This window comes from Saccoglossus kowalevskii, chromosome 8 (genome assembly GCF_978046115.1).
Source record: "Saccoglossus kowalevskii chromosome 8, keSacKowa6.1, whole genome shotgun sequence".
Taxonomy (NCBI): Eukaryota; Metazoa; Hemichordata; class Enteropneusta; family Harrimaniidae; genus Saccoglossus; species Saccoglossus kowalevskii.
Window position 1 is genome coordinate 27,687,230 of NC_140648.1, and position 16,478 is coordinate 27,703,707.

The following is a 16,478-nucleotide window of genomic DNA, read 5'->3' on the forward strand; positions in this document are numbered from 1 at the left end:
GCAGGCCTACCCTATCTTGAGAAATGAGCCCCAGAGCGTGGTGACCCCGGATATCTAATAAGCAACATCAGATTTCAGGACTAACATGGAGTATGCAATGATACTTCTATTTTAATTGGTCTGCCCCTGCTATTCCAACTATTCACGATACATGTACATTCTTATCCTGAGTGGACTCGGTAATACCAAACACCATATAACATGGACTTGACAGAGACAAATCATTCACCTCTCAATCACCAAACACATGTAGACCAAGTTCATATACACAACAAAGTAACATTCCAAAGTAGTAGTGTTTATACCACACATGTGTTTTCAACTTTTTTTGAACACAGTATTTGTTCCCACCGAAATATTTTCATTTATTTCTCTGAAATCTTTTTCTGTTAATTTTAAACCACATAGACATAGTTTTTCATTTTCTATAGGGCTTTATCAACATTTTGGGTAAAATACTCACAAAAGTATACATGTCTATTTTTTTAATAGCCATTTTGACCATTAGTAACTCAGGGGGGTGGGGTCTGCACAGGGAAAAATTTTGTAACAAAAAATGATTCTGTACAAACTTTACAGAAAAATACATATAGCACAGTTGATAGCAGAAAGAAACAAAGAAATTTAAAGCAACATCATCCTCACTATGAAAAAAAAAAATTAACTCAAATCTAAGTGAAGGGCAAACAGTGTTCTCAATGGTCACTCACCCTGGGTGATGAAAGCTGACATTTTTTTAGATCCCCAGATTTCAAACACAAAGTGATATTGAATGTGCCTATCAGACACTTAATATCATGGACATATGCCAGATTAGAAATCAAATTTTTCCAAAAGATGAAATGAAATAAATGAGAAACCATTTTGGGCAGTACCCTATAATAGAAACTTATTCAGTCATTTATTTACACTGTTTCACACTAACATGTACTCTCATAAATTGGAACAGTTGTCTAGACACTCTTACATTTATATGTTAGTCAGAGTTCATCTTCAATTTAATTGTTGCACGTTTTTTTTTTGTTATTTGAATCTCAACATGCCACCTAGGGCTTGACCAACAGAAAGTCTTGGAAGAAAGTAACATCAAAATTCAGCAAATTATTTTTTTCCTTCACTTCACTGATTTTTTTTCTCATAAACATATAATGTAATTTTTCATTGTAGATTTGTTTTTAAGAATTTTCTGTCAGCACCCCCCCTCAAAAGTACTCCTGTGTAGACTTCCTAACTTTCTGAAGGTCAATCACTGACATGATAAATGTGTATCAGTGAAGGCCATTTAATAAGAATAAACAGAATGACTGGCAATTAAGTTAACAAAAAAATGTATCAATAAATTTGCCGCAGCAATGCTCTTGAAACTGTGATTAAGAAAAAGGAAATTGTTATCTGACATAATAATTTATAAATATAATCAAAAGAACCTGTCTGTATCATAGATTAAATATCTGTGCAAGTCATAAAGAAATTAATATCACATATCTATAAATATATTGCTGTCTAGTAGTCCCAATAAGAAAGGAATGTAAGGGATATCAAGAGCCAATGAATGAATGAACTAAACAAGATTGGAATTCTGTTTAATTTGACACAGAATATCCAATGGCAATTGCATGTATTGCGCTTCACACAATCAGAGCTGTATACTTTGTAGTATTGTTATCAAGAATATAGAAACATACTATGGTTACGCCTTTTTTTCACTCCCGAGGGATATACTTGCATGACAACAAGAGATAAAGCATGATTAACATTACACATGTATGATGTCTAGGTAGAGGAGTACATTTACACCTACCTTTACAGTGGATAATGCATGCAGTCTCGTTAATAAACAGCTGATCTTGCACACAAAGTGTTTTTTAGTTATATTTTCCTATGTCTGCACGTAACCCTCCTGATAATGACTGAGGAATGACAGGCAGTGCGCTCACTCAGACTACAGTAATGATTCAGCAAGCATTTGCGATTCACCCCACGTGTGCATCTATTCATTCACACTGTCACTTTTTACTTTTTGCAGGGGTCAATCACAGAAATAGAAGGGGGCATTAACCGACTCCCCGACTCCCCTTCAGCTACCTCCATTGACGAGTACAACATATATAATGGGTTCTTTGTTGCTTATAGAAAACTTTCCTGTTTTGCAGCTCTTTAAATTACACATGCACAACAACAGAGCTTGGAGTGCAAATAGTGCTCCCCTCTTGAATGTCCCTGACCCTGCTGCTATAACAATGGAAGCGTCCAAACGCATATCAGGATTCACCTAAACCATAGACCCTCTATGCCTAAACCCACTGGCAGAGTGCAGTGCATTGTTTTAGCTTACTCAACACCATTAATCATTTGATCTGTTTGGGTAATTATTAGAGATAATATAAAAGTGACATAACAGGACACATATGCTTTTTGTTCAGCTTAAAATACAGGTTTCACAGAGGTACTGCAATCTGTCATCACAAGCAGTACTGTGTAGGAATTTTTACATGTACTATCATGGTTCAGTTATTGGGACACTTCCAGTCTATGGCATTCTATAGACACAAACTATTTACAACAACTATAGCATTACAACTGTTGAATACAATAACATTGTCATTATGTATGGTTCACATTGAGTGTATGAAGCAATTCAATTTAGTTTTTACACACTGTTGAAGACAGGGTTTACTGTTACATTTAGTGCGTTACTAAAAATTTACAAAAGTAAAAAACGTATTTGTGCCATGAGAAGCATTACAAGAATACATGAACAAAAAATTATTGTATGCTAGATTAATATATGACCCATTGTTACCATGAAATAGAATAGCAAAATAACTGCTACAGAATTGATAATTCTAATTTTGGACACACATGTTGTATTACTAGTATCGTAATAATAGAAGTCACACCTATTCTTTTTGAACAATTGAGAAGCAAACATTCACCATTTCTCATATGTGTACATGCTCTAAGAGAAGCCGCATCCCCTCTGTTGCATTGTACCATTTTAATAGAAGCCGCAGCTTCTAATACAGATTTTACACTAGTAGCTTAGTTATATGACAACAGTGTACAATACTGTAAATTGTTTATTTTTCACTGCAAGAAATTTGTACGATTTGAAGATTCTATGGCATTTGTGAAGATAACATTTCACGAAAGACACTGATTTGCGAAATTGTATTCGCAAAATTACAGTATTACCTTAAAAATTACATAAATGGACAAAAAATCAAGCAAGCCAAAATATGAGCTTGTATGGTTTTGTTTTTACATATCATATTTAACACATCATACGCTAACTCCCATGCGGAGGTTTTCAGCAGGTGTTTTGTTAAAATACACTATAATTAGGAAATATCAGTAAATACACTTTGCTGTACATGTAACAAACTAGCAGTGAAGTATATGTACAAATTTTGTGAAAATAAACAATGTATTTGTCACATATTGCTATGGAAACCATATTGAACAGATCACTGCGCAACTACCTCCGCCGTCCAAGATTTAAACAAGCGAAATTTGAGAAAGTTGAACAAAATACAAATAACTTCTATATACATTCAGCCAATTATAAAAACACTTACACAGATGGTAAAGAAAGTGTATTTGTCACATATTGCTATGGAAACCATATTGAACAGATCATTGCGCAACTACCTCCGCCGTCCAAGATTCAAAAAAACAAATTTGAAAAAGTTGAACAAAATACAAATAACTTCTATATACATTCGGGCAATTATAAAAACACTTTCACAGATGGTAAAGAAACAGTGTATTTGTCACATGTTGCTATGGAAACCATATTGAACAGATCACTGTGCAACTACCGCCGCCCTCCAAGATTCAAAAAAACAAATTTGAAAAAGTTGAACAAAATACAAATAACTTCTATATACATTCAGCCAATTATAAAAACACTTTCACAGATGGTAAAGAAACGGTGTATTTGTCACATGTTGCTATGGAAACCATATTGAACAGATCACTGCACAACTACCTCCGCCCCCTAAGATTTAAACAACCAAATTTGAGAAAGTTGAACAAAATAAAAATGACTTCTATATACATTCAGCCAATTATAAAAACACTTTCACAGATGGTAAAGAAACGGTGTATTTGTCACATGTTGCTATGGAAACCATATTGAACAGATCACTGTGCAACTACCGCCGCCCTCCAAGATTCAAAAAAACAAATTTGAAAAAGTTGAACAAAATACAAATAACTTCTATATACATTCAGCCAATTATAAAAACACTTTCACAGATGGTAAAGAAACGGTGTATTTGTCACATGTTGCTATGGAAACCATATTGAACAGATCACTGCACAACTACCTCCGCCCCCTAAGATTTAAACAACCAAATTTGAGAAAGTTGAACAAAATAAAAATGACTTCTATATACATTCAGCCAATTATAAAAACACTTTCACAGATGGTAAAGAAACAGTGTATTTGTCACATGTTGCTATGGAAACCATATTGAACAGATCACTGCACAACTACCTCCGCCGTCCAAGATTTAAAAAACCAAATTTGAGAAAGTTAAACAAAATACAAATAACTTCTATATACATTCAGCCAATTATAAAAACACTTTCACAGATGGTAAAGAACAATTTAAATTATGCAGGAAGTAATATTTACACTGAGGGCAACATACAATATGGACACAAGTGACATACAGAATAATGGTAATGATGGAATACCAATCAGTAACTGTTGTTTTCTAGCATTTTTTTTATTGAAAAGTCTGATAAAGTTTTCACTGCAGGTCAAGAGTAAAGCTGCTCCTCTAGGGGCTCGTAAACGTCACTGACTTGGAACAGAAAAGCTGTGATAAAGGGTTATTTTGAACTGGTAAGTTTACATGAAGTATCCCTTAAGTGGGCTTATCGCTTGACCTATCTCACTATGAAGTGCATGGCTGAACTGAAGTTATGCCAATAACTATATCAAGGGTGTGACAAACTAACACTACAGTCAACAGTTTTCATGGTAACCAAGTCGATATGTGATGAAAAGGACTGTTTAAATTCTTTGAGAACAGACAATTTAAGTGTTCCAAGTGCTAGACTGCCATCTAGTTCAAAGATCAAAATCTCAATAAAAAAAAAATAGCTTTGCGGTATTTCAAGTTTAAATTGTTTTTATTGTTCGTGTGGTACATTGTGTATTAGTCAACAGTACACAACATTCTGTTGAGCGGTAAGAAAAAAATATTTTGACAAATGGACAAATATGGTTTTGTTGAGAACAGTTTCCATGGAACAATTTAATTCTATTTATGCTAATATTTGTGTAAGTATATAATCTTTAAAAAGCATTTTTCATGATTACAAGATAAAGACATTTTTAACCGCGACTATATTACTTTGCTGTGATTTTTCAAAGGAAATTAATTGCACCTGCTGTTATTTTAGTTTTTGTTTACTCATTTGTTTATTCAAATAAAACATCCTCATGAATAATTATTAATCACACGACATAATGATTAGTGATGTCATATAAAAACAAGCACAAATATTATCATATATCTAAAACACATTAATTAAAAAGAAGAAAAAAAGTACCCTGTCAGTCAATATAATTATTTTCACTTTTTCTCCATGTACAAACTTGAGATATACAGGAATGTTTTTACCAAAAGAATCAAAAATAAACAAGTTTTAAAATTGACAAATAAATAAGCACATAATTGTATAATATAATATCAAGTAATTTAAGAACTTGAATATCAATAAATGGTGATATGCTCCTAAGATCCCATCTGTGTAAGTTTCATACACAAGTCAAAGGCAGCTATGAGGCTTGAAAAGGTTTGATTGTGCAATCGAAATGAGCAAGATTATTCTATTCAAAAACATAAAATATGTAATACACATCATAGACAATAGAACACAAATCCCGAGATGAACACTTATCCTTTTTTCACAGGAGATGCTGAATTGTTCGAGTTACAGGCATCGAGTTATGAGCACGTCCATATTATAGTAGCCATGCCCACTTTTGCGAGACCTTGTTCAAACTGTAACTCTATGTTCAATTACCAGTAACAGTGGACAGAACTTTGGGTTACGAACAACATACATTTTGGTTTTTGTTGAACATCCACATTTAGTAACTCAATCTTCAATTAACAATTAACAAAACATTGAGTTATGGGGGCAACATAGATTTATTGATGCTTTTCGATGTCTGTATATAAACTCAAAACAGCATCTCTTTTCACAGACTCGCTCATGTCTTGAATTGTTGTTGTCATCAACGAATTGTTGCGACTTGAGATTGGATTTTCACAACATATCACACCAGTTGCAAACAGTCTTGACTGCAACTTGTATGAAAAAATAGGCAGCAGTGTACATGATCAGAACAGTCCACATGATGACATAGGTCATTAACAAGGTCATTACTGGAAACAAAATTATTTTCGAGGGCCAGCAGATGATGGACTGCTCCATTTCTTTAGTAAAATTGTTTTAGTTGAAAACAAATACACGTCAGGGTGTCCCATGAAGTATTTGAAAGGTCTAAGTTGGGTTTTGTACCAGACACTTTCAGATAAGCTCAGTCGATTACATGTGCACTGATGTGAGATGTTGAAAAAAAATGATTTTTACACAATAGTTTCACCGAATTCACCATTTTGTTACCGGTCAGTTCATGGCAAACTGACTTTTAAATACACTATGGTGCTCTAGGGAGCCTGGTATGATCATGGAAACTTGTTATTTGGATAAAATATAATTTTAAAAGGATCTGTGATTTGGTCATGTGTGATTTTAGAAAAAAATCTGAATGCTTCCAAACTTAATGCTAATTATTCATGTAAATCAACATTCACATAATTTGTTCCTTCTAAACTGTATCAAGTCTTGGACTTGGGTGGTGAAAAGTAAATAAATATGTTCAGTAGGCTGCCCCAGAGGCTGCCATGTTTTCTAATGTTGGATACATGCCAAGGTGTGAAAATTATATTTCCAAATAAGGTATGACACAGGTAATGAATAATAACATTATACATACAGCATGGTGTAACAGATGTGTATTAATAGTGCTTATCACTATACTTAGCCATAGTTATACATGTTAATGCATCTTCCACAGTATTTAATGGTGTAAATGTTTTGCAGTCACCTCAGAAAACTAGGGGTGGGGTGGGTGGATTTCAAATGGTAATGTCTACGAATGAGCTGTCTAATATCCGGAACACACTTCAGACCCTAATGGACAAAAGTGACCACAGCAACAAAAATTAAAAAGTGATATTTTTAAAAAGTGAACTGCACACCTGTACAATAATAGTGTCTAGTACTATACTTAGTCATAGTTAATTTTCATGCATCTTCCACTGTCACAGTATGTAATGGTGTTAATAAACATAGAATTTGTTTTTCAGTCACCCCGTTTGAAAACGCATAAAGACGTCGAACACACTAAATACTTCACACCCTAATAGGTAAAATTAATCAACCACATCTACAAAAGTGACATTGTATATGGACTACACACCTGTGCAATACTCACCTGCGCACGTAAAAGAAACCTGCTGTACTAATTAATTATGAAAACATCACAAGTACTTAAAAGTTTAATACTTGGAGCATGTACAAACCTCACAATTTGGTTGGAATGCCTGTAGCCTTGACATCTTATTTGCTATTCATCAAAGAGATAACAATACAGTGTAAAGATGAGGCTTGAACAGCGCCCCCAAGAGACCATCCACATGAGATACAGGACTTGTTGTTTAAGTATGGGAAATTATGGTGCATTTCAAAACATAAATACAAAGCATTACCACTCAATATTATTTAGTTTTGCATTTATATTAATTGATATTGAAAGGCCTATGTAGCATTAATTAATAAACTTAATCTTCATTCAAATCATACAATCCAGAATGTTCTTGTTTTTGGATTCAGAAATATTCACTGTATTTAATCTTAGTAGATTGAAATTTACTTGGTTGCGCAGTCAACTCTTCATATTCATTAGGTTTTAATTTAGTGCATTTAACTATCATCAAAATTAAACCACAGAGAGTAATTAAGAATTACTGTATGGCAAAATATTTGTTTTTGTTCAGAGAAATTATGCTGCTCAAAGGTCGTTTTTTGAATTAAGTAGATGGCTCAATTATTTACTTATATGACAAATAACTAAATGTACTAAATTAAAAAATCCATCTAAATATACTATAGACTGCATCGTTTCCTACATATCAAACAAGTGAATTTAAAACCTAGTAAAAATCCCTGTAACATCAAATCCACTAAAATTAAACACATTGAATATTTTATTTTAGCACTGTACTTATACCTGATTCTTTTGTATGTTTTTAAGCATGCAAGTAGATACATCAACTCCTTAATCGATTACCACATTGTACTGCACAATTATAAAGCTTTGCTGAGTGCCATTTCATGGCAGTATGCCTGTCTCTAAGTACCTGCCTTTGTTCACAGACAACCATTCCCGCTTTCCAAACAAAGTCATCTGTCGTAAGATATGGTACCCTCACTTGATTTGAGTGAATTTAATAGGCTGGGTATAATAACAGTAAGAATATCTAGGGCAGCAATGGAAAGTGGTTAAAATTGGAATAGAATCTAAAATCTTTTGAAAAGGATCCATATAATTTTCACAGGCTTTTTGACAGAAAACAGATTCGAATTTGTTCAATTGTATGATAATTAAAATGAAATTGAACTTGACTAATACGATGCAACTGTACAATTATCATATTTCCCTATTAAGTGCATTGCTAATACCCAGTGGTAATGCACATAAATAAAAAATGCATTTATTTTAATAGTGCATCAACGAAATAAGCGCTACAGTCAACACCAGCATGTGTTCGATTTTTGTGTGAACAAATATACTATGCACATACACATTTGTAATTTATGTGCTAGTAATAATAGGGTAGTAAAGTATGTGTAGGGGTATCATAATTTATATAATAACATTTATATATCAACATGTTATCTGTTGTTGCATTGTATTCTCTATGAAGTCTTTAAACAGATGGATCAAGCTCCAGACCCCCCCCCCTGAGAATTTGTTCATACATATCAATGTACCATTTGTAATCAAATTCTCATAGGTGAAACGAAGATTACATGTATATGTGAATATCTCAAAAGAGATAATTTTTAAAAAATTATCATCACTTTGTTTCGACAAAAGTATGTTTAAATAATTAGATTACAATATTGGTCAGAAAAAATACCATATTTATACACATTTTTGTGTACGTGTGGCAGAAAATGTATTAATATTAAGTAATAAATAATTTAAAAGTCAGTTTGGTTTCTTGATATTAAAGTCTTCAGCATACATTTGTTTCTGCAGTTCTAAAGACACTTCAAATTTTAAAAAGTTTTACAAGGGTAATTAATTAATTTAGTCAAATATGGCTTTCAGCCAAAAACTATATATTGAGGTGACCTAGTTCACAAGATAGATATCTTGTCTAGTTGTTGCGATTCACATTTGTAGAGATTTGTAGCAAAAAAACAAATCTCTATAGTATCCCTAAGAGGGCCTTTGAGTAAATAATCTAAAAGTGATTTCAACATTCACCGTTATAAAAATAAACTTGTTTCCTAAAGTGTAGCCGAAAACTTTTTTAAATAAATAAATAGAAAAGTATGGTTTTAGTAAAATATTTTCTATGACCTCATTTTGCAGCAACCTTTAACACAATTAACTTATGGCTACTGAGTGTCCTCTCAAAATTCAAACAAATATCCATTCACCATGCACAGGTGAATCACTGGGGACAATGTAATTAACTGTTTTGTTATTAAAGGTATATGCAAATGTGTATGCACCAGAATCTCCAAGGCAATTAAAGTTGTGGTGTTGTCATCGCTAACCTAGTTTACATATTATCATCCAAAACTTAAGTAGTGTTGATTTGTGTCCTAAATTTAGACACAATTGATAGTATATTCAAGGCAAGCCTTGAGAGATATATTATATAAGTCCTCCGGAATTTAGTGTCAAAATACTGTGTTTGACAGAGTTCTTTTTGGGAGTACCCAATTTGGTCAGTTAGTAAAAACTTGTATCTTTATTCACCTACATGTATCCACAGGGACAGGCAATTTGTTCATTCACCTGTCCCAGCTAAAATATACCAGTCTGGGACAAGTGGACAGGTTTTAATTTCAAAATACTTATTTAATATCAAAATAGTAAATAGTTTTATTGGTTACATCTAAACACTGGCTAATTAATGCTTTTGTTCTAGTTACAAGAGTTCAACAAATCAAACATCTTTTTTTTTTTACCTGAGTATTCATCTGCTTCATAAGATTAAGTGGGGCGCCCTCACAGCCTTGTTTGAGCATTGATTAAAATAGAGTACTGGCACAAATGGTACCAAGCAATAACACTGTACCAACACAGGGGTTTTATATGCAAAAAATTAAATACAAGATTTGAGAGTGCAGTACATCTGCAGTACATTTTATAGCCTATATCATATTGGAAATCGTAAATTCATTATTTCTGGAGAGCATTTTAAAATATTTGTTTATGCCAGTCATGTTTCTAAATTAAGAAAATTGTGTTTTAATGCCAACATACATGATCTTCTAGTAGCACAATTTTCTATTTTAATGATTTAGTATACCTTATTTGCCCTATTAATAATGTATGTGCTAATGTAAATTACAGTGTTTTTATAGTAACAAAAGGTAGTATTTTTAGTAAATGTAATTTGCGGTTTGTATGCGATTTTGGGGGGGATGTGCTTCTAATAGAGCAAATATGGTACTGCAAATTAAGTAAAGTACAACATTTAATTGCTAAAAATAATAATTCAATTATATATAAAGTGTGAAATATTTTAGAGGCTTTTGAATAGACTAATGTTCCTTCTGTATTAATATCTACTTTTACTCCAGTGTTTGAAAAGAATTTTACTGATCCATATGTTACTGGCAGCATTCGACATGCATTGGATTAAAAGTAGTTTTTCATTGTAGTTTTGTTTTGAATTGTGTTTTTTATTATTGTGTATGTCATGTGTCATTCATCATGCATCACTTGTTTAATTTTCAAACAGTGTATTTTACATACCAGTATTTGGGCGTCACATGGGACCCAAACTGAAATGTTGGACTGATCAGCTTATAATATTTAACACTTGTTGGCAAATGATGAAGAAACAAGATTGTACCCAAACACAATTAACTGAGATTTGCGTTAATTAACTATTTTAGGATGACAATAATAAAAGCATCCATTTCAGGCTAAGAAACTGAAGAAAGTTTTATATCAAAAATTAAATACAAAAAAATAAAATTAAAATAACAGAAGAGCACAATTGTTATAAAAAAAAAAAAAAAACTTTCTGGCAACAAATATGGAAACTTGATTGACAAAAAACTAATTTTGTCTGGGTAGATTTTTCTATATTAACTGTTTGAATATCAAGATTTGTGATTTCAGTTTCCACACCATTGTGAAAACAATCATTGTATACATACAGGTTAATACAACTTGTACATTTCATGCAAGTCACATGCAAATTTTATCAAAGCATTCGTTCAACCTGTCTGCTGACCTCTAGACCTCGCATGACCTTTAATCCCCCCCCCCAAAAGCCTCACAGTAACTAGTCTACATGTATTTAAAATATCACATTTAGAAGGTCTCTCATATCAGGTAGAGAAAGCCATTAATCAAACTGACATAACCGATAACTTAAAAAATAAAATATTAAAGTGTCTGATAGTGTAAGAAATCTGTATTGACAGTATAGCATGCATACGATTCACTCTAGCGTTACTATGTAAATAAAAAATTCACACTATTGAGTAATTATAGTACAATAACAAGAACAGTTGCACTCTTTCCATTGAGTCGAACAATTTTTTGAGGGTGGCAGGGAAAAAAACAGCAGAACAAATGCATTCCATCAAGAAAAAAAGCAAACATATTTGTGGATGAAAAAAAAAAGTTAATTATCTAGCTCAAAATCAAGTGAAGGAACAAATAATTTGTACTGCACCATCTCCCCTCCCAGCGTTTCTAGGGATTCATCACATAGTAGGGTATTTTGGTAAAGTGGGGCATTTGATACAACAGGATCTGGTAAGCGGAATTAGTTTTCAAAAAGATAAAATATCATAAAAGATGTTATAGATACAGGGCTACATCCGTAATGTCTCATCAAGTGCAAATCAAAATCATGCTACATTAGGCAGACACAATGAAATGGAGAGCTGTTTCTGAATATCAATAATGCAAACAGATGATGTTAATTTGTGTTTACTTGAATAATTCATAATCCATAATCATTCATGACAGAGATATGAGAGAATTAGGGGTTTCATATTTCCCCCAAAAAATGTGATTAAGGTGAAAACATATGGGCAAAGTATAATCAGAAAATTAATTCATGAAAATGCTAAATTTTGCATTCTATGTTAGATATATATATACATGTATATTATTTTATTTGACACAAAATTCTGTATGAAGGAAAATCAAACAAACAAAATTCTATAGAATGGTCTACCAAATGGGTTTCTACTATTGAATCACATCGCCCTGACAACTTAAATTTGTCTCTGATGTGCCTAAATCAGTCACATGGTCATTTTAATTAGCCAATTGCAATCTATTAGTAAAATTATTTGATGTTATTACTCTACATAAATGTATTGAATTCACAATTCAAAAATTGCACAACAACTTTGAAACAGCAAAATCACCACTTTGCTTTTCAAAATGTCTTCTGACTATCTCAAATTACAGTGAATTTGTATAATTTTAAAACCAACATAGAACGGAACCTTTTTCCAATAATGATACATCATGCATATGGGAATCAAATATCTCCAAAAAAGTTTTTTGCATGCCACACTGAACAAAATGCAATTCAGTTTGTCAACTTGTGCCCCATGTGGCAAAGATACTATATCAGCCACTGAGTTTATATATAACATGTTAAATAAAAACAGTACATTTACCTTCAAAATAGGGATTTGTCAGCATTGACAAATCTACTTATTCCATGATAATTACTGCCAAAAATTTAATCCAATATTTTTATGAATTTTTAAATTATTTCTTTCAGCTGATTCCTATTGAATCATTCCTTGATCAAAATTAAAAATTATTTCAAAAATATGAAAAAAATTAGACAGGTTTATTCTGTGAAAGGTGACAAAACTTGACAGTGACGTTTTAAGGAGTCTGGGTCGATTTAAAGATTTTATCAATTTTACAAAGACAAAATAAAAATGTATTTTCCTGATAACTCTATTTTTATGATTTTTCAGATCTTAAAGGCGTTATTAGAAGTATGACTGAGAGAAATAAAAGTTTATTTTCAATTCTGCTAAAATCTTCTGAGGAATGTACTAGACCACATAATCATATGCAAATTTAGTAATTAGACATTAATGATATCATGCATATGACTCATTGCCCAGGAGAGGCTAGGAAGTCATGATGAGACAAGAAAGACCGAGTGACTTTGCAATACTCGAATGATTGAAAACTAAGATAATGAAAAAAAAAATTAATACATCAGTATTTCAATTAACTCAAATTGACTAAGTTAAAAAACAAGATTACCACTGTATTTGTTACAAGAGCATCACTAATAGAAGCACAGAAAACCCATAAAATTGCATTTATTGACTGGATCATTAAAATCTGATCACACAAATACACTGTACTCTTGCCAAATAAATAGTTAGCACATGCACTACACTAGCAGAACAATTTAAGAGAATAAAAACTAAATTTTGTGAATACGAAACTGAGGATTCTGAGCCCACTTCCTGTTTCATTGCTCAGTAAAATCCAAATCTTCTCAAAAACAGAACTAATTTCAATACACATTTAAATAAAATTTTCTGGGTCTGAATATATTTTATTTACGAGATTGAATTTGTTGTGAACTCCAGCTGACTGTGGACATGAGCTGCATGATATTAAAGTATTATTTGAGTGGCAAGCATTTGTATTCAGGGGAACAGCTTTAAAAGCTTAATTAATTTAGCACAATATGATAGAAAGGAACATGTACATGTAGCTCTAAAACTGAAACTCAAGTTAAAACAGGAACAGAAAGAGGAAAGCAAATGAATATCTATTTAATTTATTCCACGACATCAATTTCAGCATGGAATACCAATGTAGACCCCTGCCTGAAACGTGTATTTCAGTGTCTACCATAATACAACAGTTAAATTTTATTATATTATACATGTAATTACATGTAACATTTCATTTCCCCATACAGCTTTGTATTACACTGTACATGTATGACAAACACAACTTAGCCTAAAATATATATTCATTTAAGATTTGAATAATTTAAATACCCAATACAAACGTGTGAAATAAACTGTTTTGATGAGAATCACAATGATGATGATAAGTTATTGTTGCTAGAAATCTTCACCCGACAACTAACTGGTCTTCCAGAATTAAGTTTTCTCCCTGAATAGATTAACAAGGCATTACCTGCTTGCAAGTTTTGGTAACAAATAACTAATTACAATTAATTTTTCTAATTACAAGTCAGTATAATTATAGAAAACAGTAATGCTGCATAAACTGAAATAAAATTAGAAAAGTAGTGCAATAGTCTCGAGTAAATACTTTAACTGCAAATTGGGCTGCATATAATAATACTATGCTACAAGTGTCATTAACATTCCCTTGTTTTTGCTTCCAAAATGCACTTCAAATTTTCACATGATAAACCACTAACTGACAGGGGCACAATTTACTCAATCATATAGAAATTACTGCAAGATGTATTAAACTTGATGACTCAACAGTTGATAGCCACACAGAAAGACTTCTATTATAAATTAAAAATACATTATCTAGTTGCATTAACACTAAATTGACTTTTATATCACACCCATTAACCAAGGAACACTGATGTATTTACGCAATGCATATGCTCAGTAGTTTGACACGCACCAAATATACAATATTACATTCAAAGTCAATACCGCAGTCTGTTACTGTATCAATATCGGTTATTGTGTCAACATTACGGCTGATACTGGAGTGTCTATTCAGCAAACACAAAGCAGCTGTGGTAGTTTTTAGTTTCATGTGATGATGTTTAGGATTTTCTTTTAGAGCAAAGTCAACTTAAAATGCAATGCCTTTCGAGTGCTGTTAATGGTGTGAATATCGATTTTGTTTGACTTTGATGGTATTGACACAGAGCTACAGAAAGGGATATCACTTTCCTGTGGTTGGATGTTTGCTGTTAATAACTCTGATGTAAGCCGCAGTTTTACTATGGATAAAATACAGCTGCATGTACATTATGAAAAGACCATTTCCCGTTCACTGCGAGATTTCGTATTATGTGTGAAATCGATCGTAAAAACAGGACAAACAAAGATCATAGCGTTGTAGTCGCGTCAAACATCGCTCGGGATTCGAAAAACGTATTTTGGGGGATGTTTCCACACTTAATTATGCGATGTACAACATTTGATGGTCGATTTCAATGAAGTAAGGGTAATCAAATGCAATGTTCCCCTGTCAAAGATCAGTCTTTCGATGTGAGCTACGAAATAAAGAAATTCAAGTATTCAGTATTCCAGTGTTGTTAATAGTTACCATAATACTGCTGTATAACTTTTACCCCCTCCCCCAGGATGAATAGGAGTGAATTGTTTGATCGATCATATTTTTAGTCATTTTCATAGTTATGTAATAGTTTGGATCCATTTTCACACAGTTTGTATTGGTACATAATTTCCTACTCTTAGTGCAACAAATGCATTCTCATTAACTTTAAAAATATTTGTGAGTTTCAATGGCAGCTGAATCCAACGCGCCAATCAATGGATACAGTGCACAATGACATCATTTGAAAACATCACAATATTTCAGTTTTGAATTGAATTTACAAATATTTATTAAGTACCAAATGAGAAAATTGTTACATTTTGCATTTATATCCCACACACACACATCAGCAGAAGTGAAAACTATTACTGGAGAAAAAAAGAAGTGTTTTTTTTTTAGTTTTCGGTTACCTGTATACCTATACTTCAAGAACTCTCCTAAGTGAGTGAACAATATGTGACGACGACAAGGTATCTTAGTTCATTGTGATGCAGTTACCGGCTTCTCTATGCCCAATCAAGTGTGAACGCCTGGTGACAGACGACATATTGTTCAAGAAAAACATCTATTTTACTCGCACCTGACTTTTAGTCTTGAGACAATGAGTGTTTGAACATACTTGTATTTTTAGCCAGGTCATGTCAGGGCGCCATTCTGTGTTCGGGTGAGGCCGTACATGTTTTACTTGCTTGAATCATGGAGCTACATGCTTGGGGAGACACAGTCTATGATGTCATAGACGTGAATGAAGCACAGGGCCAAGTTTTCCTCATTTTGTAAGTGCGACCAATGCTGGTTAAATTATGACTGTTCCGGGTTTTTGCATGTCGTTCTGTGCATTTAC

General features: G+C 32.6%; 1 protein-coding gene across 2 annotated transcripts in view; it reads right to left on the minus strand.

Moving 5' to 3' along the window:
- Positions 1–16,478, minus strand: part of LOC100376300 (septin-9-like) — a 37,236-nt gene that overhangs the window by 20,297 nt on the left and 461 nt on the right. Inside the window, exon 1 of one of the 2 annotated variants that reach the window (XM_085502436.1) lies at positions 1,802–1,953. The exons of the other annotated variant lie outside the window; for it this stretch is intronic. The gene's annotated coding sequence lies outside the window, so the exon portion shown is untranslated. Of the gene's footprint in view, positions 1–1,801; positions 1,954–16,478 lie in introns of those variants that run through there. 2 annotated transcript variants of the gene reach the window in all.